Below are 24,375 nucleotides of genomic sequence, written 5' to 3'. Positions count from 1 at the left end.
AAGGCATTTTGCCCATAAATAGAGGTATGGCAAAATCAGGAGCATGATTTGAGAGAAAGCAAATGTCAGCAACAGAGAAGTGAGACAGACCCAGGGCTCCTTATGGTCAGGTAACATCTGTACCACAGTGATCACATGTGTGAGGACCAAAGTGACTCTTAGGAGAGGCCAAGCAAGTGACACAGTGTCTCTATATCCCTGTGCAGGCTGCAGTGGCTTAGAACTGTTGCAAGCTAGACGTTTTGTTCCATTCCAATATAGCTGTGTTCCTGGAGCCACATCTCCACTTCCACACACTAATCACTTCTCTAGGTGAGCTTAAGTACCTAATTATTAAGAGCCCTCCAAATTTCTAGTGTCATCTTCAAAATAGTTAGTGCCCTTTCTGTCCCATTTGCCCCCTGTGCTTGGTACTGAATCAGTATAGCAAATATCCTTAATGAAGAATCATGATACAGGGTTAAATTCACAAATTAAGCAATTCTGTTAGTTTTTTATGTCAAATCCTTTTATCTTTGAATCTCTACCTTCATTTGCTTAAAATCTATCCCACTGTGAAACTAAAAACACAATGCTACCATGATGATTTAAAGAGGACTATTGAACCCTAGGATATTTTCAAATTCTTGTTACCTGTAAGCTCTTGCATATAGCAGCGTATTACCTAGCTTCCGGGACCAGTAGGAAAATACATTATCAGATTTAACGCTAATCTTTAGAATCCCAGATTTAATTCCTGTCCAGGTTAAATGCCCTTTTCATTATTACAGTAAAAATACAAAAAAATTGATTATAACCATTAATGGAGACTTAAAATATTAACTTCCCTCACTTTAACCCAATATCTATAATTAAATGCAAAAAAGCTAAGTTAATGTAATGTTAAGGTTGAGCTTCTAATTCTACAAACGTCATGGAATTTAAAATCAAAGTTTCTTGCACCACCCTCTCATTCTGAGAACAGTCAGTCCTCAAATGTTTTTCTACAATATACGTGTAATTCACATGTGCGACTTACAGTTCCTGGAGGAAAATGTAAAGCATAACTGCCTAGGACTGAACTTGTGAATGTCTATTTAGAGCATAATAGAATCAACAAAAACGGACAAATACAGTTTATGTACCAGTGGAGTGGGTGACATATTCCTGTTCAACAATCTGCCTATTTCTCCTATAAATCCTTTAACCTGGTCTTCTGATTAAGTAAGACTAGCCATTGTTTGGAAAAGGAAAAGACATTTATGTTACGAACCAAGCAAGCATTCTGTGGACTGTGATAAATTGACTTGTTCCTTCAACACACAACAAAAGAATAGTCATGTGAAAATAATACTTAAGAGATTAACTCAGACTATGCATTTATGTTTGTAGGTACATCCTACAGAAAAATCAAAGGCTTTGAGAATGGCAGACAGGGACACAGCTCTTATTAAAGGTACTTAGTGTAATCAATGCAACGGCTAGCAAACTGCTTAACTAACCACTTTGCATGATTTTATTAAAGCTACAGTACTCTGACCCACATGCAAGGACAAAAACAAAACCAGGAAAGCCACCAAAACAACCCATTTTGTAGGGCTGTTACAGAGATTAAATGAGTAATATATGTTACAAAGGTTCTATACAGTTCTTCTGGGATTTATGATACTATTATCAACTCAGTACTAGAAAAGGAACACCCACAATTTAACCATCATTTGGTTGTCTCTAGAGGATTCTGGGGAAAAAACCTAGACTATTTAATATTCATTTTATTGAAAGGTACAAAGAGGACTTTTTCTTTTATAATGCATACATTACTCTACGGTTTATTACTGAGTGCCACCTATGTTCAATACCCGACACATCAAAGCTCATGCGCTAACTCTGAAAACAGGTAAGTTAAATGAATGCTTGAGTACTGGGTCTCATGCTTAATATTTTCCTCAAGTTCAATGAAACATTTGTGTCTAAAAAGAAAATATGCTTGAGAAATTCTAGTCCAACATGCAATTTAGAGGGAAAGCTATAAATCATAAATTTAAGGGCACACAGCTAAAACGCTACCTCAACCATAGTTATAATAAAAATTCTGGCAGGAATGAATAAAAATGGCCAAGCCTGCTATGGGTGGATGGTGCGGAGCATAGGAGGTAACCAGGTGAGTAAGCAGCTGAAGCAGGGTTATCCTTACTCGGGAGGAATCCATTCCACAGAGAAATTAGTGTGTTGGGGTGTCTGTTGTGTCTGCAGTGAGGAAGGAGGTAGGAAAGGGGAAAGGGTTTTTCATGTGAAAGCAACTAATTTAGCCTGTGGAATGAAAAGAAAAAGCTGCTCCTGTCAACAGCAACCTCACTTGATGTCTGGCAGACTAGTACACAAAGGATACATGTGTTCTACCTACTTGCTCCTCCTCCTCTGCTAGAGGTGCACAGGGCTTGGGTGAAGAAGATCCACTCAGAAAAACGGTCAAATTCCTTTCCAAAGATACAAGCACTAATTCTGAGAGCATGCTGTTTAATAGAGAATTTAGAGCACGGTTCCTGGCACATTCACAGTTAGGAATTACTCCTGGGAGTCAGACGATACAGCAAAGTGATAAAGGCATGGTAGAAAAGTCATATAGAAAGTATGAATGACAACTGACAACAAAACCAGAAACAAACATAAAATCTCAAACATGTGATCTCTAAAAAGACATACACAGCCCCTCCCCCCTTTTTTGAGTCCTATTGGTTTCTTATGTTAATTCTCTGAAAATAGAGGGACAACTGGATCAATGCACTGAAGGTCACAAAGGGACTCAGAACTAAACCCATTCATGCAAGTGTCAGCTCCCATTTCTGTAATTTGGAATAGGGGGTCTACTTTTCTGATAGTTCAGTTTCTGAATAACTACTACATTGATGTATGCTGGTTAGTTTTTGTCAACATGATACAAACTAGCATCACTTGGGAAGAGGGACCCTCCACTGAGGAATTTACTACATCAGAAAGATGCGAGCGTGGGCATTTCTTGGTTGTTGTTTGATGTGGGAGGACCCACTCCCCTGCGGGTGGTGCCACTCCTGGAGAAGTGGGCCAGGACTACATAAGAATGGAGCAAACCAGGGAAACAGGTCAGTCAGCAGCATGCCTCCACGGTTTGGCTTCAGTCTTTGCCTAGCTTCTCTCTAAGAGGAGCTAAAATGAACACTTACCTCCCCAAGTTGCTTTGGGTCAAGGTTTCATTACAGGAGCAGGGAATCAAAGCAGGAGAAGTATAAAATTTTAGATAATGTGAGTTCTCTTAGGCAATAAGCTGTTTGCAGCATGAATTAAAAGACAAACAAACACCTACAGCTTTCTAAACCAAAGATTTCTAGTCTCTAAACTTACTTCAGTATGTATTAACCTAGGATATACTTCTAAGACAAGGCAAAAGGGATTTCAACAGTTAGAAAACAAAACCAAGAGCAATGGCTATTTTTCTGAGGAAAAGAAAGTTTTCTAGAACAGTTTAAATCAAAGGCTGTAGATTCTTTGAAGATATTAAAGAAGAATTACCATTGAGAGTAAACATAAAAAATTACAGAAATAGGTAAATACTGTTCATTTAAGATTCATTTCCCTTCTTACTCCGGGGAGCATGATAAAATCAAATGATAGGGAAATTGCACTCGCTAACTATGCACTGAGCACTGTTCTTGGTTTTGGTAGTGCTCTAGTTGGACAAGGAACGTGGGCTCTCCACTTCTACTCTCACACTGTGAACAATACCTTTTCCTCCTCTTATCCTCAAGGAAAGATCTCCTGGGGTTGGGCTTAGTGGATTTGGTTACAGAGATTAATTACATCTAGAAGAGTGATAACTTAAATCTCATTTCATTCAAAACTTTTGAAACAGTGTTTTATTTAAACCAATCAGATGACTGTTCACAAATTACCCTCTTGCTGAAATGTCAAAATTGTCAACTATAGTAGTTTTTTTAAATTATTAAAACAAATCAATAAAAACTAGTTAGTTAAAAAAGGGTTCATCACAGAAGGCCAATAACACTACCTGTAGTGTTGTTTAAGCATGACCCTCTCATGTGAAGGGTGCCTCTCAGCTAAATGAAACATCCCAACTTTGATAACTCCTTCATTCTTTCTGTACTACTTAATGCCCAAAACATGGAAGACAGTAAGTATCTCTAGAAACTAATTTACTCTAACAGCAAATTTAGAAGAATGACTACCTGTTTCCTATGGTGGTCCTGGAGAAACTCTGTCAGAAAGCTAAAATGAAATGGCTCATGATTTGATGCATACACTAAGACATACTAATTCTGCTCACATCTCCTCTTTCTCCTTGGTATGGCATTATTGATATACATTCTTGTATATGAAGGAGAAAACCTACTTGACTATTTGTGCTTCTGGCTAGTCTAGTCAAATAAATAAATCTTTCTGCTTCTGGATCCCATAGAATAATAATCCTCAGATTTTGCATATAACTAAAAGAACTGTTAAAGTCTCTAGGGTGTGCAGGGTAAAAACCATTATTTCTTCAAGGTGATTTGAAAATTGCTCTTCCCGATACTTCCTGTCTCCCACATAAAGTACCATTTGTATTCCATTTTATAGTTTATAAAATGCTTTCACATGCATTGCGTTGTTTAGTTAGAAGGCAGCAGTGTGTGGAGATTAAGACAACTGACTTTGGTACCCAAGACTCTAGCGTGTTTACTAAGGCAACCACTAGCTGTATACTTTGGAGGAGCCACTTATCACTTTAAGCATCAACTATTCTCATTTGTAAGTAGGTACTGACTGATTTCTAACTTTCAGTAAGGTAGTGATTAGTAATGATGCAGTTGGACTGTTCATGCCATTAATAAACCTTGGCAGGCATAATAAGGACTTCTCAGGAGTCTGTTTCTGCTCACCACGCTGGAAAAAGAAGGTCTTCACAGTTACTTTTGAGTACACGCAACAAGCATGTATTTAGAGTAATGGCCTCTTCACATCTTAAATCCAAACCATCTTCCTAAAATGGGGTCTTTATTTCATTGCAAAAAAGAAAGCCTTTAATACACTTTCAGAGAAAAGAGTCGATGATTTGGAACAAGATGTAAAATTTAATTCTAGGTCTTCTTTAGCCCTGAAACTAATTCCCCTGCGGCAATCTATGTGTTTCCATCAGAGTTTATTTGGTGGACTCAAAGAGGACTGGAAGGAGATTTTCTTACATAATCTCTGTCCCTTTGGACCTGAGTTTCTACAGTTCACAAGTATAGGGAATAACTTTTGGGTCTCTCTCCCACTTTCAGTTTCATTGATAATTCTCAAGTCACAGCTAGAGCACACAGGAACATTTCACACAATGTAAGATGGTGTTTCTCTGGTTAGTCTTTGGCAGCTAATTCTGTCACACTAGTTCATGTTGTATAGTTACATCTTCAGATTCTAGCCTATGTAAGGTGCATCTGATGTGCTCATTTGAAGATAAACTCATTTGTATTTTATAACAACATGGGACAACTGCTTCCTTTGCTGTGATAAGACACTACTACCAAAGCAGCTTAGGAAGGAAAGGGTTATTTCAGCTTATACTCAGGTGACACTCCATCACTAAGGAAAGACAGGGCAGGCACTCAAGGTAGGAACTAAAAGCAGAAACCTAAAGGCAGGAACTGAAGCAGAGGCCAAGGAGGAATGCTGCTTACTGGCTTGCTTCTTATGGTTTGCTCCATTTGTTTTCTTAAATACCTTAGGACCAAGTACCCAGGGGTGGTACCATCCTACAGGCCAATCCTATGGAGGTGTTTTCTCAACTGAGGTTCCTCTTGCGAGATAACTCTAGTTTGTATTGAGTTGGCTAAACAAACAACCAACCATAAAAGCCACCTTCCTTCCTTCACTGAGTGGTGAATCAGGTTCACTCCTTGAAACTTCTTTGTTAAGGTAATATGTGTTCCTTTTTTTTTTTTTTTTGCATGTTTAAGACCTCCTAGTTAAAAATCCAGGAGGAGTCCTGAGTGCTTCACTTGGTCCTCTAATGTTCTCAATATCTTGCTCTGTACTAACAGGCTACAGATATGATGAGTTCCTTTGTAACATACAATTGTCATTTATAAAATAAAAAGCAGAGAATACAAATGTGTCAGTGATAAACAGTGGCCACTGAGTTCCAGACAGGTAAGCAAACATTTGCTAAAGAAATACTCTGTGGAGAATTCATCACCATACTTAAGGAAAGACCCTCTGCTCTTGCAAGATGTTTGCAATTCTTGCTGTGAGTGAGGGAAATAGGACACCTACACGGGCCAAACTGCTTAACAAATATCAAAATACAGAGGGATACAAAAAGTATGATGTCAGCATAGGGAAAAGGATAAGACAAATAATCTTTAATAGAGTAATTTATAGAGGCAAAGAGTGTTACAGAATAATAGCTTAACAAGCATGGAAAAGGAAAAGGGCAAGCCAATTGACTTGCCTAAAGCTTCAAAAGTGGTGATGAAGAGCAAAGGATAACTACAGGTAGACAGAGCTTGATGAAGAACCAACTCAGTTACCTCCCAGAGATCACCAAGATTTATTCAATAAAGCCCCATTCATTCCTTTGTAGGGGAAATAGATGCTGATGGACACCGTGAAACTGAAACTCAGGCCAGGAAAAAAAAATGGTGGGAATGATAGGTAGGAATAATTATTCTAAATCACTACACAGACGTCTGTGAGAACAACTTAAGGGAAGAATGGCCTATTCTTAGTGGTCTGGAAAGCAGGTAAGCTCTCTCTTTTCAAAGGCAACCTCAACCTCGAGTCTCTGAAATGAAAGAGAAGAGACCAACTGAAGAGATACTGTTGGGAGAGAGCTGTCAGAATTTAGTGGTTAGCTCAAAGGACATGAAAGACAAATGGAAGAGTGACCTTTAAAATAGTGCTGAGAGCAGAGGGAAGAGCACCATAGATAAGAATTAGAAAAGTAAATGGATGTCCACAGTAGAAGATGCTTTGAACAGTGTGTGTTTGTGTGTACCTCCGTACATTTCTGTAGACCACAGACACAAAAATATGAATGATGGTTTTGCTACATTACATACAGCTTGCACTTTATTCACATAACCAATTCTTTATTAGATATGTATTCTTATCTTTTCTGTCTATGGTGTACAATAAGACCATGTATAAAGTTTACAACAAGGAAACAAAGAGTTCTGTCACTGAATGGGAACTACTTTAAATCCTTACTACATTTTTTTTTCATTTTCATTTTTTATGTTGGCTTTGTTGTTTGTAATTCATAGGCCACTGACACAGTAGTGCTGTCATTAGTGACAGATGTGTCTTCTCAGTATGACTGAAAATCAAGTAATTTCTCTTAGTGTACTTGCATATCTTTTTTCTTAAATAGCATTTATACATTTGGACGAAGCCAATAAATAAGATGCCCCTGGGTTGCACTGCATTAGTTTCTATGCAGTTCCACGTTAATTGGAGACCTTGTGTTTCCTGGAAGGGGCGTATGTGCACATGCACATTCTATGCTTCACTCAGAGTTTGGCCTTAGGGATGTGGTATTTGAACCATAGTTATATCCTGGCATCCCTTGTGTCTAGGAGTGAGAGAAGAAAGAAAAAAAAAAACATACTTATTTTGCACAAGGACCATGTAGGAACGCAATGGCATGGTCCCCGTTGGTCCTCAGTTGAGGTAAAATGAAAATCTTACCTCAACAAACTAAAAAATGAGCTCTCACACCACCTCAGTGTCAAGGAGTATCACTTACATCTAAGAAAGAACCCACGTGATCACTTAGTCTTCGCAATAAGTTCATCTATGAGGACATTAAAATACATCAAGTTTAAAAAACATGGTGGTTCTGTTTTGCATACATTACCACAAAGAAAAGTCAGGGGGCAAAAAAGTATGTAGCAGTTTTAGTTCTTCGTTATGTATAAGGCCTAAAGCCTACTTTGTAGCAAGTTAACAATGAATAAAAAAATAATTTCCTCACAGAGGTTATAGGAAAAACAAAACAAAACACTTCATATACTTAGGTATTACTATATTTCTTTCTGATCTTTGGCTGCTGAGAAAATATGAAGGATTGCAATTCTTAGCTATTTTATTAATGGTAGATGGTCCTCTTGGATTGAGGAAATATGACATTTCACTAGACATCTATTCTGCCACGTAGCATTTGTGTTCATTTTTATATAGTTTTATTCAGTAGCCCTTATCATTTTAAGTAAGACCCTTTCTTGACCAACGGATCTTATGCACTAATTCTGATTAAATACATTCTTTGCAATAGCTTTGGTACTAATTTTGCAGTGTACAGCACAGCAGAATGGGGTAAATGCAAGTAAAGATCACACCAGTCCTTTATTTCTAAGACAGAAAATTAATGGCAAAATGTTTTTCAATGTTCAATATGTATCCCTGCTGCTAAGTGTTTTCAGCCTGATGCTATCAATACCAAAATGGCTCCTCCTATTTACAATCTAGATTGTATAGTTCATTCTCTGTTACTAAGTCATTTGCTTTTTGTAAAGGGAAATTGGACTTTCACATAGAATGTTACCCATTAATAAACACATATATTATATATCTCTCTATATAATGTTTGCTTGTTTATTTGTAGTGATGTTATATTTTTGTCAACCCTGTCAGTGCAAAGTCCACTTCATGCTAAATGTTATCCTTGCTTGAAGAATTACCCCAACCACTTTATACTATGTTGTCATTATACTGTACTTCTCAGCTTCCTTCCTATAACCTCTGCTTTCTGTCATTTTAATTTTCCTTTCTTACCACGTTTGATCCTATTTTTCTTATGCAATCATAATATCTCCTCAGTGTATTTTGGTTCAGTGCTAAAGTTGTTATACTTTTTCATAGTTTTCATGATGTCTTGCATAGGATATATGCATTAACCAAATTGGCCCACATTTATTAGAGATAAAGGGAAGTCCAAAATGCAAGCTGATTTGTATACAGGTTTGAGGAGCGATGACGCCAAACAAGACTGCCATTCTTCAGTGGTATTTCCTCTTCATTTATAGAGGAAGTCTTGAGGACAATAGGTCAGTAAGTGGGCTCTTCTAGCTCTGAGGAACATTTTTCTTTTTCAGAAAATAGTTTATTATTATCTTTTATTACAATTTATTCAATTTGTATTCCTCCCTTGTTTACTCCCAATTCCACCCTCCCTCTCTCTTCTCCAGCTGTGACCCTCCCCTAGTCCACTGATAGGGGAGGTCCTCTTTCCCTTCTATCTGACCCTAGCATATCAGGTCTCATCAGGACTGGTAGCATTGTCTTCCTCTTTGGCCTGTCAAGGCTGCACCCTCCAGGGGGTGGTGATTAGAGGGGGTGCCACTGAGTTCATGCCAGAGAAAGCCCCTGTTCCCATTACTAGGGATCTCATTTGGAGACTGAGTCTATGGACTACATCTGAGCCGAGGTTTTAGGTCCTCTCCATGCATTGTCCTTGGTTGGAGTATCATTCTCTTCAGGGACCCCAGGGCTCAGTATTTTTTGGTTCTGTTGGTCTCCTTTTGTAGTTCCCGAGGAACATTTTTTGTTGGTGTGCTCCATTCAATATACAGGAAAAAGTTTTCAGTTATTTTCTGGTCTCATTCCTGACTTCTTTATTTTCTTTAAGTTTGTCAGTTTAGTCTTACTTTTAAAGGTATTAACTTATGAGCTATCCTTTGAAAACAAAAATTCCAAAATAATTTTAAAGAGAAAAAGAATTTGCAATAGACAATGCTTACCAGAAGAAAAGGTTTATAAAGTCACAAGATTTAAAAATTATACTGATTATCTTTCTAATTTTGAGCAGAGCCATCCCTTTTTATTTATCGGTCCACCATTCTGTTAGTAATACAGGAAAGTCAAAGCAGCATTCCTGTTTACAAGAAAAGAGCCTCACTTTTGCTAACTATGTTTACTGAGCACCTACTGGGCATTAAGAAACACTATAGAAGTCCTTACATAGCAGAGGGATTAGACAAAGCTACAGAGATATGAATTTAGCTTCAAGTTTCATAAAAAAATTACACAGAACTTTCTGGTGAGGGCAGTTATAGGAAAAGCTGATGTCCTTCATTTTATAAGACAGGTGAAAAGCTAGGGTTTCAAAAGGATGCACCTCTAAGGAAGACTTTAACAGATGGAAATAAAGATACAGATGGAGATAAGAAGATACTGGAAGAAAAGAATGTTGATCAAAACTGCAACATTCAATGTTGGTGAGATTGGTCTGTGTGTAAAGGTAAATGCCACAAAGTCTGAGGACCTTCATTTGATCCCTGGGACATGGCACACATATACACATGAAAGCACACCTATAATAAACAAATAAATGTAATTTAAAAATTTAAAGTGGTATATCCAGATAAATATGATTTCATGAAGATCAAGGATAACATTTTAGTTTCTATTTTTACAAACGGCTGTAGGAGAAGTTGCCAATTATCATGTGGTATTCAATAAAATTATATGCCTCGCTTTTAAGACACATGGATCCTTAAGTCAGAAAGCATGTGAGGAGATGTGCAGCTATGAATAGATGCACCCTGACTGTGACCTAGACATTACTGTAAACTTGTCCATATGGTCCTTGAGGAAAAAAAACCTCATAAACATTTTATTGTTTAGGAACACTTTTAATTCTATAAATAACCCCATCTTCTGCTAAAAACAAATAATTTCTAGATATTCGGGTACTCAGTCACTTCACACACCTCTACTGTATTTCTTATTATTTGCCTCTGTTCAAATTTCTCTGGGAACTTTTACCAAGGGAGATAACCTTGAGGACTAAGAAACAGTGCAAAAGAACCAGACAGAAGTATCTTTTGAAAACTTTTTTGCATGACGTTTTGTTTTGTTTTTTCTTCTTTCAGCCACTCACCAAACAATCCTACTTCACAATCATAATAGACAAATTACAAGACTCAGTAAATCTTTCTGGATTTGTTTTCTATCTCGAAATTATTGAGAAATGATAACATTAAGAATTTTTTTTTCCTTTCGACCCAGAGAAGAGCAAGTCTGATTGCATGCGGGTTGATGCCCCAGGTCCCGCCTCTGAGAAAAAGGTATCAGACGGGTCTGATGCTCTTTGGGTGGATGACACCTAAATGAACATCGGTACAAAGTCCCAATTTATTTCTAATATCAGAGATCAGACCTCTACTCTTGCCTGATGTGTCTAAAACAAAAAGGGGGAACTGTAGAGAGCTGCGTAATGCCGCGCCTTAAAGATGGAGCTGGTTTCCGCCTTCCACCTTCCTGATGGTGAGTGCTCTCTGTCACAAACAACTCCACATTTGGCTAAGGCTGAGGATCTGGCTTGCTTCCATGTATGTGGACCTATCTGCATTGCCCACGTGGCACGCTGGGGTTGGCTACCCAGAGGCTATTTAAGCTGTGGGCTGGCTTTCCCCAGGGTCAGATGATTGTTCAAGGTTCCTGAATAAACTGCATTGAAAAAAAAAAGGAATTTTTTTCCCAAAAGACATATTTCTAAATGAGATATTTATAGTTTATTCCTCAGTTATGAATTTTGTGATCCCTCAGCAAAAATATGTTTCTGTTGTGACCATTGGCTTCTACACTAAGCAATTACATTTATGCTTGTCATAAAAACAAAAGCAAAACAAAACAAAACAAACAACCTCTGGAGTTTGGTAGAGTAAGATACATCTAGGCAAAATGGTCAAGTACTCCTACATGATTCTAGATGTTTTTCTACTCAGGACAAAGGTGAAGACTTAGGATTTGTAAACCATGAAGTCGTGACTGTGATTTTGTGGACATTTTTTTTTGTCTTAGAAATAAAACATGTTATATTTGTTCATTATTATTATTATTTACAAATTATTTACTTTGTATCCCAGTTGTACTCCCCCCCATCTCCTGGTCCTACTCTACCTCCCTTTTCCTCCCCTATGTCTCTACCCTAGTCCACTGATAGGGGAAGTCCTCCTTCTGTACTGTCTGACCCTAGCCTATCAGGTCCCATCAGGACTGCCTGGATCCTCTTCCCCTGAGGGCTGGCTAGGTTGCCCCACCAGGGAGAAGTGATCAAGGAGCAGGAAACTGAGTTTATGCCAGAGGATGTCTCTTCTCCCCTTACTAGAGGACCCTGATGGAGACTGAGCTGAGCTGCCCATGGGCTACATCTGAGCAGGGGGTCTAGGTCCTCTGGATGCATGGTCTTTGGTTGATGCACATCTCTGCAGTCCCTCCTGGGCCCAGCCTTTTTTTTTTTTCTTTGTTGGTCTCCTTGTGGGGCTCCTGTCCCCTTTGGCTCCTTCTATATCCACATTTTTCCATAAGACTCCCTGTACTCTGTCCAAAATTTGGCTATGAAACTGGAAATAGTGCTACCTCAAGACCCAGGTATACCACTGCTGGGCATATATATCTGATGCTCAACCATACAACAAGGACATTTGTTCAACTATGTTCATAGAAGCTTTATTCATAATAGCCAGAATGTGAAAACAACCTGGATGTCCTTCAACTGAAGAATGGATAGAGAAATTGTGGTATATTTACGTAATGGAATACTACTCCACTATTAAAAAGAAGGGAATCATGAAATTTGCAGGCAAATGGATAGAACTTGAAAATATCATCCTGAGTGAGGTAACCCATGTAGAAAGACACGCATGGCATATACTCACTTATAGGTGGATATTAGCCATATAATATAGGATAACCATACTAAAATCTACAGACCTAAAGAAGCTAAACAACAAGGAGGACCCTAGGGAAGATGCTTCATTCTCATTCAAAAGGGAAAACAGGACAGACACTGGAAGTGGCAGAAGAGAGGGAACACGATGGGAGCCTAGCACAGATGTCCTCTAAAAGATGAAGCAGATGCAGAGACCCACAGGCAAACTTTGAACATGATTATATTTGGAAGAAGGAAGGTTTATACTTCCTAGGTTCTGTGACCTCATCAGTAACACCTTTGTCCTGGTAGAATTAATACAGTGTGCAAGTTTAAATTTAGATAGATGAGAAGAAGAAGAATGTAATTCATTCACTCCCCTGGGAGGTTATACAAAATAGCTTCCTCATTCAGTGTGACAATTCATCTTCCTTATTCCCACATAAAATGGGTTGTTCAAAATACTTCCCAAAAGGATTGCATCTTTCCCTTTAGAAACATAGAGATGAGCTTATGATGTAGGAGTTGGCATCTCCTGGCAAACTGGAGTACTGCACAGGTCAGTTCACCAAGAAATACTGAGGCAGCCTAGCTTCAGGTATGCTTCTGTCTTTGTCAGCTTCACTAGGACCTGAGGACAAGGGTCCCAGCCAGTTTATCCCTTTTGCTTAGAAAGCCTTTTCAGATGAAGCATCATTTTCATTATTCTATTTCTTCCTGTCTCACTAGAGTGTCTTTCTAAAGCCAACCAAGGACCACTTTAGTGAAATATTAAAGACAAGGGATGCCTGAAATCATTCAAAGAAGCAAAGCTTTCCCTTAGCATGTGTCCTTTTCTCTGAAAGGAGATGAAGTAATACATAATATCCTTCCTATGTTGCTACCACAGGGGCTATTTGAGGGGAGGAAGAGCTGCATTACTGAGAGTGAAATCCCACTGCATACACAAGGATAGATTCTGAAGGGTGGATCTTCAATATTCTCATTCCACAATTGGTCTCTTTGCTCAGAACAGCACTGTGGGCACACCTAGACTCTCCCATCTTCCACATAAGACTGAAAGTTACTTTCACATTGATAGACTGCCTGATGAAGAAGAGGAGAAATGAAAAAAGGTTCTGCTGGTGAGAGGAGATGCATATGAATGGAAGTCAAACTCTTCTGTTGTTTCTCATATGGTTTGTATACACATCTCTATTTGATCATTTCCCCGGAGTATCTGTAATAGGATGTGTAATCTGGACAGACAGCCAATTTGCTTATACAGATTATATAGATTAATTAAATATCTTCCAGGATCGACAGACCTCTTGTAACTTTTAAATACTCTAATAAGAATTTCAAGTAGAAACAGTTATAAAGAGCCCTCCTGAAGGATGGGGACTTTGCACTTGCCAAAGCAATCAGTGCAAGTGTAAATTAGAAACTAGTCATCACGTTCTTTCTGGATCGAGTGGCAGTTATACTTCAGAGTTTATGTTGAAACATACATTCTTATGAAATATTTCTCACTGTAGTCAGCATCAATTTAAGAAATCAAACATTAGTTTATAATTCCAGCTATAAAAAAACCTAGCAAGAAGGAAGAACAGAGAGAGCAAAATCAACAAAGGTCTGTATTTTCTCTATTATTTAGGAAGCTAGTTTTGGACCAGCAAGATGGCTGGGTGGGTAAAGCGATTGCTGCCAAGCTGACACTCTGAGTTGGATCACTGGGACCCATATGATGAATGGAGAAAAAAAAAGACTCCCAAATGTTGTTCTCTAACATTCACTTTTGGGTATGCGTGTATGTATGTACACATGCACACACAAATAAACACACAGCAAATAAAGAAGTAAATAAAATGTAAATTAAAAATGAAATTTTCAGATTTGCCACAGAAGACTACTCCTGGGTTTCATCACTGTACATTTTGCCCTAAAGTCTCTCACATAACTATAAAGAACCTTGAGAGACGAAAATGAACCTGACAATCACAGTGTAACCCAAACTGATCCTGATTCTTCTTGTCACTTTTTAATTCATCGCAGATGGTATCAACAGGGTGTTTACCAGTCGGCGGGTAGTAAGTACCATTGTAGATAATGGTGATGGACAGAATCTCATGCCTTTTGACATCCTCACATCTCAGCATTTATACATGCCTATCACCAATTGCTTTGCAGCAGGCACAACACTATGTCAGGGAACAAAATACAGCCTGTTTTCCCACAGGAATTATGTCTGGAACATCTGGATCTTGCAAGCTCACATGTGAGCTACCCTGACTGCAGTCCTTCCTGTCCATATGCATAGACAGTCGAAAATGTGATCTAATGTCTCTTGCTCTAAAAGGAAAGTGTAATCTGTTTAAATATCCAAACCCTTCTCTTCCCAGGTACCACCATTCATCACAACTGTCAGTGCTTCTGTGGAGAGTAATGACTCTCAGGCACGGGATAATACTCCATAGGGGACTTGTGAATGCCATGGCCAGGCATGGAAACAGATCGGTCTTCTGTGGGGTGGGTGTGCCCATCATGGAAGACCTGCACTTTCTGACTAAATTACAACTGACTGTTTACCCAGTCCCCAATAAAGCCTAGGTTAGGCAGCCACAGACCCTGCTGACTGTAATTGTCCTAAACATCTAGGATTACATTTGGACCTGTCAGGGAGAAGGCTTCCAGCAGTTTGGATATGGGAGCTGGACCACAGTTGTTCAAAGTTACATTGAAGACAGCATAGGTATTGCTGTGTTTCACTCCGCATTCTTTTTAAAATCCTATCAGTGGAAGGCAACCACATCCTATATTCAGTACAAGCACACAGAAAAAGATGAGAGGAACATGTAGTGGAATGGTAACTACTATATCCCTCCTGGAACTTCTATGTAGAAACTGAATGGTTTGCTCACATGCAGTTTCTACATAGGATAGTGTGGCAAAAACTCACTATTTTCAAGTTATTTATTTAATCACTTTTGATGTTTTTAAATCCTTTCCCGTCTTTTAAATCCTTCCTGTCTTCCTAACTGATCTCATTTACTATCAAATACCCTCAACATAGGAGGAATGTGAACTGTCACAGTTCCATTCCAAACTTCATCCAGAACTTGGTGCAATAGTTTCATCTTCTTAGTTTTCATATTTCTACAGTTATTTTCTAATGATTTTAATTTCATTTTTGTAAATAACTAAATAACACCAAACAGGTAATGAATAAAACTAATTTTTGGAAATTCTGGTACCTTTAATCACATTTTTTGATCTTTTTTTTCTTTTAAGGTTGCAGTGATAGCATAAACCATAGAAAAAATAAACTTCAAGGCATGGCATCTAAACAGATGCTTGTTCTGCTGTGAAAATTGCCTTTCAACCTGGTGTATAAATGAAGGAAATAAAAATGTTTTAGACTGATTGATTTAATTTTAACAAAATTTACTAATGAATGACCCTTATGAAATTATTACAGTTAGGAAAGCCTTTTTCATTTAGAAATGGTCTATGCCTTTGTCACTTCAGGGTTGTGCCCAACTTAGCTATGCTTTAGTGTTCACAATATTCTGATTATTTATATCTTTAATGATGAGACTAGACACTTCCCTGGGAATAAAAACCTCATAATTGGATAGATCCTAATAATTAATGAAATATACCAATGAGATAATGAAATCGGAAGCTCTAAGTACACCGGTGTGGAGGAAGAAATCTTTTTGAGAATTAGGAATGTTCTAGAAAACAATAAGAAATATCAGATAGTGAACTGAACAAAATGACCTTTGATGTAAAGTGTCAGCTAGAAATGCCAATCCAGTTCAGGGCTGGATATAAAAAGACAATGTGTCTTTGAGCAGAGAGATATTAAGTCACCTGATAATACTCTTCTGAAAGAATGCATTATGATTCAGATGCTTTCATGACCCCAAAGATGGAGACAAATCAGGGAAGATTAACAACCAGTTTTATTAGGATGAACAAGTATGCAGTATGAACTAGTATGAAGTATACTGTTTTAAAGAGTTTGGTGTTCTCTCAGTTTTCACGTGATTTCAGTGGGAACTGTCATTCTTGAAGTTTACATAGGGTAACTTGTGTTCTGCTGCCCAGAGGAAGGGCAGTTTGAGAACTGAAGAAAGGGTGTCTAAGATGTAGAAGAACCTGTGGAAGCTGGAGGGTAGGGGATTCTATTATAAGGTCTTTCAGCTTTGATAGCTGCCCCCAACAACCAGATGTTAAGCCTTCACTTACATTAGGCTGAGTGTGCTAGGTACTTGCAGTATATTTTTCATGTACAGTACTTAATGGTGTTGACCTGTAGAATAAGGGTATTCCATGACAGTACACTGCCACCTTCATGTTTCCCTGGAAGGCTAGAAGTTCATTCTGGGAACTCTAATAATGAAATCCAACATCACTTCTCCTCCATTAACTTATTTATTCACTTTATATCCTGATCTCAGCCCCTCCTCTCCCTTTTCTCCTCTTAGCCCTGTACTCCTTATATCCCTCCCATCTCCTCCTCCCATTCTCCCTAGAAAAGGGAGGCTCCTCAAATCCAACATCACTTTAAGTCAGCTACTCTTAGCTCTAATGAAGTTTCTCTTCTCTTCATACAACCGTAACATGCAATCTCAGGAATGCCTTTTGAAAAAGGCTCCAAGCGATTTTCTTTTGAATGATCATCTACTTATATTGCCATATAGCATTATATACTTTGCCAATATGTATTATCTATGAATACCTCTGAGAAATGTTTAGTGTAATTTTTTTAGTTTATTAATGAAAATAAGTTGTTCATAAACTAGCAATAAATCACTAGTTACACACAGGTCATTATTTCTGGATGTATTAATTATGATTTTTCCACTTATTAAAGTATTTTAGTGAGATGACAAAGATAAATTGAACTAGATGACTTTTGAGCAACATTAGTGACTCATAAAAACTTCAAAATACTGAAGTATATATCTATCCCTAAACTTAACCGTCTTTTAAGTATACTGGGAAACACCTGCGAATATAATAGAATTCTTTTCTTCCTGATGTTCATTCAAATTACATTGTATATTCCCACCATACACTGATCTTTTCTGTGGACTACTTTGACACTGATGGAGGAACAGGTCATTGAAATCTACATATTAAAACTACAGGAAAAAAAATAATCTAAACGACTTGCTTTTTGGGCCAGTTTTCAAGAAAGAGAGGAAGACTTGAAGTGAGCCTTAGGAAAGAGGGTCCACACTAAGTGAGGACCCCCCTCACGTAGTGACGTTTTGGTCTTCCAATGAGTTGTCAGTTATTTTACCAACCCGACCACCCATTCAACCCAAAATAGCACAGCTTCGTTGCAAACATCACTGGACTGTGTACACATTTTCTTTTCCTTTCAGGAAGAACGGTTTTAGGCCCAAACACAAGATCAAGCAGGCAGGAAATATGGGCCTTCACAAACTAGTTTTCTATTTTGGCTGCTCAAATTCTCCACAAGGCAACATATCACACTTCCATTAGATGGCTTGCTAACTTCAGCTTTAGCTTAAAAAAATAAAACAAAACATAACAAAACAAATAAACAGAAAAAAACCCCCAAACTATTAGCTAAGATTGGTTCCCTTCTCCCTGATCTCTATATACCAACTGCAGTGTTTTCTTTAAGCACGAAATCAGATTCTCCTACATAAATCAATGGCTGCCTAGTACAGCTAGAATGAAATTCAAAATTCCTCCCAAGACACCTGCATACTCTGCTTTCTGACTCCTCTTTTGACCACATCTCTAACTTACTTCTCATTCAGTGACCTTTCATAACTCACATGCCTGGCTTATTTGAATCTTTGTATTTTCTACTTTCAATTTTTTTCTGAAATGATTTTCCTGCAGATCTTCATATAGCTATTTCTGACATGATTTAACTGTCATCTCAGTGATATCTCTTTATGTGCCACCTCTGTTAGGCTGCACCTTTATTTTCTTAATTTTATTCTTCAGGCTTTACGTGTTGCCTATTTCCTCTAACTAGAATGTTCCAGAAGGCAGGAAGACTTGCGAGTCCTGCTCTCTAGCACATTCCCATTGTCTAGAATAGCAGAATAGGCGGGGTCAACAAATATTTGTTGAGTGAATGAATGACTAAATGATGAGAACCAAGGACAACAGTAGCACCTTTGCTTTCATGGGTCTTCACACAAACTTTTAAAAGCGTTAGAAGCAAAAGGTGCTTTCCTGGTACATTCACAACAAAAGTACTTATTTTAGTAATTAAAAGACAGGACTTCAATGAACATTAAAAGCTGGTCTAATTCCTCATGTTAAATAAATCTTACATAATTCTGGTCTCAAATCCTGCAAGTCTAGTCATTGCTGCAGTGTTTTTGTGGCTCACAATTGTAAACCATTGATAATTAATTGAAACCTATGGATAGGCTTGAGGGTGTAACTCACTCTTTTGAGGAAAGGGTCAACTGTTTTCATCAGATGATCAATAGAAATTGTTAATTAGAAGAGGGTAGGAATCTCTATAAACAACACCATTGAAAAACTAATTATCCTTAGTTCCTCCTGAGAGCACAGTACTTCTGCTAAATTGTGGTAGAGGGATGCGGTTAAACTTGCCCTTGACTTTACAGGGTTTCTTGACTGTTATCATAGGCACCATCTCCAAAGGATGCCACAAAGAAAGCCTTGAAATGGGCCATACAAGGGTAAATTCAGAGGTTTGTAGCTCTTCTCATACCAAGTTATACTTTCTTTTCTAGACAATTTTAAATATTTCAAATAGGTAAGGCAGGTTCATGAGACTGTATACATTTCTTTTTGGGGGTTGTTTTTGTAGCTTATTAGTAATGCATTTGCCTAGCCTGTACAAGGAACTATGTTCCATGTCCAGCACCACGAACAAAACAAAATAAACAACTTCTGGATCCATTCCCATAAACTAATAACTCCTGAAAATCTGAAACACACACTTGTCACCACACTAAAGGTGAGAAGTCCTAAAATCATCACGATGTCAGCAAGCCCTTATTCTTTCTGGAGGACCTAGAAGAGAGAATCACTTCCTTTGACTTTCCACATTCCAAAGGCTGACTATATTCTTTGGTAAAAAGTTTCTTTCTGCGCCTTCAAAACCAGCAGCATATTCCCTTTGACCCCTGTCTCTCTTGTGTGTGAACACTGTGCCTCCCTCTTTTCATTTTAGGACTCTGTACTATGTTAGGCTTACCCAGATAATCTAGGATGAGTTTCAAACCTTTAATTATATCTGCAAAGGCGCTTAGTCATGAAAGACAACATATTCATGTGTTCTTAAGATTAAGGTATACATTTCTCTGGAGGCCATTAATCTGCAACAGAAAATAAAATATTCTAGGTACTTATATCTTAAACAACGAAGTGTATAATATCTTATCATTTCTTTAAGCTTGTACTATGGTAAGCTACACAGATATTTTAATGTGCCTTCAACGTATTTAAAGAAATAGTAGCTTACAACTGGCTAGCCTCTCTTTTGGTACAAGAATGTGGGAATCTTAGTTTTAACTTTGGCTTGTATAGCCCTCTTTTACCTTTTTACTTAGTTTTAGCTAGTCCTATTTATATTTAAACATGGCCTTCTTGTAGAATTCTCAGTTTTCCCAGAAAATAATTATTAATATGACAAGTGCTTTCTGCCCCTTTCTACCAACTCTAGGAGCAGGGCTTATATCTCTAGCCAAGGGCAGAAGAGAGTCCCTGAATTTCTCCAACATACCTTTCTTGAGTCTTTCCTCCAGCCACAATATACAATCCATCTCAACAAGCCACCAAGATCTGCAGATGCAAATGACTACACCAGACGTCCCATTGCTTAGTGCCTTGCTTGCATCCTCTCTCCTCTCACCTGGCCCTTCTCTGGTTCCCATCTCCCCTGCACTGTTTATAGAGAACACTCGCCCCTCAGCAGGCCTGCTTTGTCAGCACAGGCCCATCATAACTGCACACCATCCTTGTCCTGCTGGAAACTGTTCAGCATCCAGAGGGCCATCTTTATGCTGATAACACTAAAATATAAAATAATGCCAACAGCTGGTGCTACAAATGGCTTTTAAAAACGATGTTCATTCACTAAAATTCCTCTTGCTACTTTTGACATGAAACACGCAGTCTCTAATTATTCTGATCAAGACGGTGAAATACAAAAACAAACTTTAATTGTGTTTAACAGATATTTAATCAGGACTCACTGAACTACAGATTAAAGCTGAGATTCATAAACCATAATTACCCGATTGTCGCAATCTTTTGGTCCACATTCTCCTTCCGTCTGGGCGTCTGGCACCTTGCCCCGAATTTCTTTTACTGTCTTCTCAGCTTCGTTACTGTTCATGTTTTCCAGCAGAGATTTAGCACAGATTACAAAATATCTGTTCTTGGCAACTTTCTTCATTAGCTTTTTTTTCCATTTGCAAAAAAAAGTTTATTTTTTTCCCTACCAGAGTAGCTAGAACAGGCATACGTTTAGGGTGCTTTGATGACACAAACTAATTATATAGTTATCAGGAGATAATGCAGTAGTGGTAACTAGTGTTACTATAGTCATCACGTAGGTATCATGCAATTTCTCCAGTAAACCATGCGGTGTGTCCCAGTCACCATGTAATTACCTCATGTCACAGGGGCATTGTTTTAGGGAAAACGCTTATCTCTCACCCTAACAAAACCCTTTCTGCCACATTTGGAAAAAAAAATTAAACCTTAGAATTCTTAGTTCTCATTTTCAGTTCTGTTCATTCTCATTAAGATGTTGTCATGTGAATTTAGGGAAGCACCTGCCCTTCATGGAAACTTTGCTCTTGCATGGAGTTAATAAAGCAATGGTTGTCCTTTGCTTGGCTCTACCCAGGTAAGAGAAGTGATTACTAATAATTTATTCCCCCCACCTTTTTTTTTTAAAGTAAGAAAACAAGTAAAAATCCTATTGCCACCCCTGCAAAGCCACCCTATTTACTTAGGATTTGTTTGGTCTGGCACTTCCCCCCTACTCTTTCCTTTCAAATCTCAGTCACTCACATTTGTTTTTCCTAGAATTATGGTGTAAATCATTCTTAACAAGCTAGTCTGAAACTTCTCAGTAGAAACACACTCAGTAGAAAGACGAAACGCCACTGTGATTGAAATACAGAACTACAAACTTGAAACCCTTTCTCCCTACTTCTTTCGGGCCAGTCTTCAGGACATGCTGGGTCTCCCTCGCTGTGTGCTGACCCTTCTGTCACACAGTTTGGATAACATCACAGACCAAGGCCAGGGCATAAAGAGAAGGTGTTGGCAAAGAAGAAGTAGGTGGTTCCTTTATTCCCCCTGAGGGGCATGTAGTCCTGTGAAGCAAGGACAGTGGTTACTACTTATTTAGCTCTTGTTGGTGGCTTGAAGCCTGACCTCACAAAGACCTTTCATAGGACATCCCACCTGAGAGTTCCAGCTTAAAACAGGATGCAGTGGCTTCCTCTGCAGCACAACTTGAAAGCTAGTTTCAATTCTGCTTTTATTAGCCCCCTCCCAGTTTGAGAGATACCCAATTCAATTGCACACTTAGCTCAACTTGGGGTAAAAATCACCTTCAGATTTAGAAGGGCCAGAAAAATTGCTATCCTGTCCTGGAGCATTGTTCTTCAATCACACAATCCCTCTAAATACAGTTGACAGCCTTTGAGATGCAAAATGCATCACTTTAATGTAGTAGAGGTCCCCTTCACTGCATTGCCAAATCTATTTAGCAGAATCTTCTTGGAATAATCTGTCCCTAGACTTGAGGATGTGCAGTGATTTTAAGCATTTTAAGCTAACGATAATGGTTAGTGCTGAGAACAGATGTACCTGGCTGTGATGTGATCTATTCCAGTAGGCTTTTATGAGCTGTTCATTCCTATTGACTTAGCATTTTATGTCTCTGCTCTTGCCTGGTGTGATGGTTGCATAGGGGTGTCGTGTATGTGTTTTCCTGATGTGTGATGGCTGCACAGGGGGCTGTATGTATTTTCTCAGTGCAATGGCTACACAGGGTGTTGAGTGTGTGTGCTTGCCTGGAGTTATAGCTGCACATGTTACTATGTGACTCTCCTACTTGTCATTTGATGCTTGCTCGCAGGGACCTATGTGCATCTTTTTCTTAGTGTAATAGTTGTATTTGTTGTTGTGCTAATGATGGACATTTCTAGCAATTATCTATCTACAGGATCCTGAGGAAAATTGCAATAAAATCAATAAACAGTGCTAGACAGGCCCTTGTAAACATAGAATGACACCCATGTATAGATGCCTTTTCTGACTACTGCATGTTTAAATCCAAGTGCTGTTACCTTATTGGCATTAAGATGTCTATGGTTTCTCCATCTCTTTCATATACTGCAATCATTTCAGAGAGACTGTGATTACTGCTGGTTAGAGGGCTTTTCCACACAAATCTGTCGAATAGCGTTTTTATTACACCGTACACATCACCTCTTAAATTCCACCCTGACTTTGCTCTAGTATAATAGCTGATATGCTGAAAGTATATATGTCTTTCATTTATTAAGGCCTCACTAAGCCTTCCTCATATGCTCTAAATATCACACACACACACACACACACACACACACACACACACACACGACCCTCCCTTGCCCTCTCTAGTTTCTATATCCCTCCTGTGTTCACCAAATGGAACTGAGAAAGGAAAGAACCAATGAGGTTAAAGTCTTTTGAAACCCCTGGAATACAGATGAGCTGGGAGGCATCTGGAAACAAAACCAGACACTTAAAATCAAAGAGACAAGTAAATTACTATCCTAATCTAGGAAGAATAACTAAAGGTGTCAGTGGGGTTCCATTGATAGTACTTGGCCCTGGGCCAGAATGCCAAGGGTTCAAACTCCATCCCAGCTTTGGGCTCAGGCCCAATGCTTGCCACCGCAGGGCTCAGCAGCCTGCTCAGCAGTGCGAAAGTGCTCAGCCTTCCTCTGTGAGGTTAAGTCCAAGCCCTCCCTGTGCCATTGTGTCCTAGAAGGAGACAGAGATCATTCTAGCTTCCTCTCTAGTTCCTTTCTCCATAGACAGGGCAGGCTGGGTAACAGCTAGCACTCTGCAGCAACACTGTAACACCAGCATTATATAATCAGTGAAATGCTCCTTTTCTGATGAGGCTGTTTGAAGGAGTAAAATATGTGCAAGACAACCCAACTGTCCCCCCCCGAATCCCACTGTAACCCCCCCCAAAAAGAGACAAGAAAAAGAAAAAACCTGGTGTCTGTCTTAAAGATTCTTCCATCAATGCAAAAAGCTAAGTTTGGAAACCTAAAACCATGTGTCTAAAAGAAAGGAAATGTTTTCATTGGAACAGCTTACATGTCTGGTACACTTGCATAAAAACTATTGCATAGCATTTTAGAGCTAAAATTGCTATAAAATGCTTAATACAGTAAGAATAATTATGAGATTTTGCATGCACAGCTGGTACACAACTAAAGTCTAAGGCACAGATTCAGTGGCGCATGGGAAAGTCGCTTATAAAAATCCCTCGTGTGCCAGTTTACCTCACCATCAACAGCCCATCAACACTACCCCACTTTCCCGAGCTCTTTAGGTGGGAGGGAAGATGTTTACCTACCAAACGCTGGATGTCTCTTCTCATGGATGTTATTAGTACTTGATTCAAGGGATTCTTGAAATAACATGACAGTAGTAATAGAACAGGACACGATGGCGCGAGCACAGACTTTTCC

The 24,375-nt window shown here is 38.6% G+C and overlaps 1 protein-coding gene across 22 annotated transcripts in view; it reads right to left on the bottom strand.

Annotated features, from left to right (window-relative positions):
- The window catches only part of Zbtb20 (zinc finger and BTB domain containing 20), a 789,314-nt gene that overhangs the window by 193,692 nt on the left and 571,247 nt on the right, over positions 1-24,375 (bottom strand). The window contains exon 1 of one of the 22 annotated variants that reach the window (XM_060370432.1): positions 20,385-20,777. The exons of the other annotated variants lie outside the window; for them this stretch is intronic. The gene's annotated coding sequence lies outside the window, so the exon portion shown is untranslated. Of the gene's footprint in view, positions 1-20,384; positions 20,778-24,375 lie in introns of those variants that run through there. 22 annotated transcript variants of the gene reach the window in all.

This window comes from Meriones unguiculatus, chromosome 17, assembly GCF_030254825.1.
Source record: "Meriones unguiculatus strain TT.TT164.6M chromosome 17, Bangor_MerUng_6.1, whole genome shotgun sequence".
Taxonomy (NCBI): domain Eukaryota; kingdom Metazoa; phylum Chordata; class Mammalia; order Rodentia; family Muridae; genus Meriones; species Meriones unguiculatus.
This window is presented reverse-complemented; position numbering and strand designations above follow the sequence as displayed.